The sequence below is a fragment of the Chinchilla lanigera genome, unplaced genomic scaffold, assembly GCF_000276665.1.
Source record: "Chinchilla lanigera isolate Chin_1 unplaced genomic scaffold, ChiLan1.0 scaffold00008, whole genome shotgun sequence".
Lineage (NCBI taxonomy): Eukaryota > Metazoa > Chordata > Mammalia > Rodentia > Chinchillidae > Chinchilla > Chinchilla lanigera.
The window spans coordinates 25,680,136-25,684,557 of record NW_004955409.1 but is presented as its reverse complement, the minus strand read 5'-3'; positions in this window follow the sequence as shown (position 1 = coordinate 25,684,557).

Sequence of the window (4,422 nt, the reverse complement as noted above, 5' to 3'; positions counted from 1 at the left end):
GTACTGGAGCTTGAACGCAGGGCCTTCACACTGAGCTACATTACATCCCCAGTCCTTTTTAAATTTTTATTTTGGGATAGGTCTCACTACGTTTCACAGGCTGGGCTTGAATCTGAAATCCTCCTGCCTCAGTCGTGAGTCACCACACTTGGCTGCTCTCTATTTTAAATGAAACTGAGGCTCAAAGCTGAAGGAGCCAGATGAGGTGGCACACACCTGTAAGCTTAACACTTGGGAGGCTGAGGCAGGAGAATTGCCATGAATTCGAAGCCAGCTGGGCCTGCTTTGAACATAGTCAGTTCAAAGCTGGCCTGAACTGCATAATGAGACCCTGTCTCAAAAAACTAAAAAGAGTTGAAGGCATGCATGGACTAGGCAGTCTCAGACCCAGCATGTAAATCCATCCTCTCCATAGCTCCCCACCAAACGCTACAATGTTGTAGTTGTTTATTCCTTTTTTTTTTTTTTTAAAGTTTGCAAAGGTATTGGTCTACATCAGACATTGTATTTTTAATAGTTTAAATTTTTAAATAGTTTTAAAATTGAAAAATAACATGTATGTGGTTAAAAATAATCAAGATGTCTAGAAGGGCTGTAATTATACAGTTAAATTTCTTGGGCCTGGGGTGCTGTAGCTCAGTGCTAGAGCACATGTTGAGCAAAACCCAAGGCCCTGGGTTTGATCTCCACCATTACACACAAAATTTTTTTCATTGCTGTTTTTAATGCATATTTCCATCAAGAGAGGGAAGGAGGGGGAAGGAAGGAGGGAAGGAGAACTAGGAAGAATTAAGATGTGTTCTGTACAAGTACCAACTCCTGTGTGATGAATGTAATCATTGTGTACTGCAAACATGAACTAATAAAAATAAAAATTTGAGAAAAAAATAATGTAGATTTCCTCATAATGTGACATACTGGAATCGAGGCAGGAGATTAAGGTGTGGCAAGGTGGCTGGGCAAGCCGGCATGACCTGTCAATCACAGAGATTCAGGACATGCGCAGTACAGCTTCCAAGCCCTAAGCCTGGTACCAGAGAATGCGATCTTCAATTTTTCGGCATAGATCAAGCAGGTGTTTTTGTTGTTGTTGTTACCAGGAATCCAACCCACAACCTTGCACTTGCTAAGCAGGCGCTGTGCCGCTGAGCTACATCCCCAGCCCCTCAAGCAGGTTTTTTTTTTTTTTTTTTTTTTGGTTTTCTTCCGGTACCAGGAATTGAACTCACGACGTTGCGCTTGCCAGGCTGGCGCTGTGCCACTGAGCTAAATCCCCAGCCCCTCATGCAGGTTTTTGATAGGGCGGCCTACGTCCAATCCCAGAATGGTGGTATAAAGATGGTGGACAGCGGCCTTGTGGCCACTGCCTTCTTTCTTTCTCAGTGGCCCATTCTGCACTCTGCACATTCTTCTGCTTTAATTGGTCCGTACTCACTCTGCAGAGCACATCTCCATGTTTCCTTACCTTTAATATCGTTGATGAATATAAAACCTTACCACTTCGTTTCCTGTCCAATTCTTTGTTCAGGACAAGAGCCTAGACAGGACCCCTAGGAAGGCCACGGCACTCCAGCACCTTACTAACAGAATCGGCAGTGACCTACTGAGGCCTGCAGGAGAGGTGCAAATTCCTCAGCTGGTACTTGCAGTCCTCCAGGGTCAGACCCCACTCAGCCTAGCCTCACCAGTCCCCCTTGGTCCACAGCACTCTGTCTCGGCTGCTCTGGCCTCGCGCGGGTCTCTCTTCCCTCCCTCCCTGTCCAAGGGCCCCCTTCTGTGAGCGTGCTTGCAGGCCTGACCATTGCGAAACCCTTCCCTGTCTGCCTCTCCCGAGTGTCCTTTCCTTTTCTGGCTCCTTCTTTCTTTCCCCTTGTCTTGCACACTGGACCACAATTCCCTTCCAGTGCTTAGTCGCTGCCTGTGTCTCCGGTGACGCCTGGTCAGACACTTCCCGGTGTAGGGTGGATGATGTCTGCAAGGTGGGAGAAAAACATTCGTTTCTTCTGCATCTCCCTTACCAGGCCCTCATCTACGGCCTGAGAATCCTTTTTCTCCATAGCTGTCATCGCCATTCTTTGATTCTCCTGTTAATAGCTCACTCTTCCTCCCATCATCTGTCCTTCTCTGTAGGGAAGTTGTCTGCGGAGGTCACGTGGTCCAGCTTCTTCTTCCTTCAAGTGAGTAACTGTCATTGTTCCCATCTGACGGAGAAAGTAGACCCTCTGGGCTAGAGGCCATTAGGAGGATGGGGCCAAATCAAGTCACCACGGAGCCCAGCCCGGTGTCCTCGGGAGCAGTAGGAGAAGTGAAGCGATTCTGAGAGACCTAGAGAGTGTCTCCGTCTCTTCTGCTGCCTGAGAGTGACCTGTGCAGTGGGCCCCAGGACCAGGAGGATGAGTCCTGTCCTCAACCCTTCAGTTAAGGAGATAGGTAAGGGCCGGGGGCTTGCTTAGTCCTGCTCCCCAGGCGAGAGCTGAGTAGCAAGTTGGGGCAGAAGCTCTACCTTGGAGGATGCCCTGTGTTAGCAATGCTTTGAGCTCAGAACGGTGGGCAGGAGGCCGAATGGGAATGTGGCTGGTTGCTTGGTGGAGAGGTCTCCGGCAGGGTGATTCCTCATGGCACCTTCCACGGATGGACTCGGTGGCTGAGGGCCCGTGTCACTGGCTGGCCGGGCAGGATGTGGCTCTAAGGCCCACAGCGGCCCTTCCATGGTGCCTTTGATGGCTTTCAGAAGCTAGGGTATTTCCGACATGAAATATCATACCTCAAAAGCTCGACCTAGTTTAACAAAGCATACATGAACAAATATAATCAGAATTCAAAGTGAAAAGCCCACGGTGTGCAGAGAATGATGTATGGCTTGTAGCCCCTCTGACTCAGGCAATATCTAGAGCAATTTGTTTCCCGGATAAGTTTCCCTCGCAGAGGAAATCCTGGGGAGAGGTTAGATTATCCAGCAAAGCTCCCTGTCACGGACTCTGATCATGGAGAACTCATCCAGATATTATTGCACACAACCATTCACTAAACTTTTGAATAAAATTCCTGTAGGAGGTTACTGAGGTATCTGATGTCAGGGCGTCTTCACAACTTTCCACTAGTAAAGGCCTTCATCCTCTCACTTCAAGTTTTTTATGCTCTCAGTTTTGCATGTAGCAATTTGTCAGGCCAGCCCTGGGTGATTCATATGGGCAACAGCAAGAGTGAGAATTAAAGCTATGCAGGAGGGCTGCTGTCTGGGAGGTTTTGAACTGAGGCTAAAAATAGGTGGGGGTTCCTGGGCCAGCCTCCTCTGTGGCCCCAGGCATCAAAAAGGAACATTCAGGAGGGAAATCTGCCTCTTGTGAGTGCTGCCCACAAGAGAGGGCAAAAGCCCCCACCTCTGTCACTCCCTCCGCCCCACAGGAAAAGCTCAAGGTGACAATGAATTGGGTGCTTTCAAAATGTCACAGACAGGCTCTCACCCCTTCCTCCCCCAGACTTCTGGTCGGAGGCTTTCCCTCTGGGTACATTCACTTTCTTAGTTCCTGCTTTCTGAGTTCAAGCACAAATGCCTATCTCCGTAGCTGTGTTTTGTCAGAGGATTAAGATAAAGGAAATGCGTGAGAGAAGGCAGGGTATGAGGCCCCAGATTCAATCTGCAGCATGTCGCTCCCACCCTCTCTCTCTCTCTCTTTTTCTCACTCACTCTGTCACACACACACACACACACACACACACATACACCGTAGATCACAGATAGATGAAATGTAAAATATTGACAAAACAAGGGGAAAAGCACTGTAAGATGTGGTGCTGCACACCTGTAGTCTTGGTGGTTATGAGGCTGAGTCGGAGGATCATGAGTTTGAGGCTAGTCTGGACTATATAATGAGTTCAAGTCTGTGTAGACTACTTAGTGAGACTGTTTTCAGCCTCCTCCCCAAACAAACAGCACTGTAGGTAAAGAAAAGGCAAACATCAGTTTGTCAAGCATTTATTAAGCACTTAGTGTGTGCTAAGGTGGAAATAAAGTATGCCTCCTGCTTTCAAGGTGCTTCTAGACTAGTGGAGAGGTGATTAGTGTCTCTAGTAATTGGCGGTAAACAATATGGCTGACTCGATGACTGCATTCATCTGCTACCACTGTTAAAAGCCAGGCCACCTCAAGAGGAACTGCCCTAAGAAGCCCCCTGGGCCATGCCCTGAATGCAAAGGTGACCATTGGAGATTGGTCTGCCCTCTGAAGCGGAGGCCCCAGAGCTCAGACCCATCCTACCAGTTAATGTAACAGGAACGAAGGGGCCCAGGGCATACTTGCCTTCTCCCTCTGGCCAGACTGTCATCTCCATGGAGGAGCCCCAGGTAATCATGACTATGGAGGAACAAGAAAACAGCCTGTTGCTAGACACAGGTGCAAGTCTCTCGGTCCTTCTTTTCAAT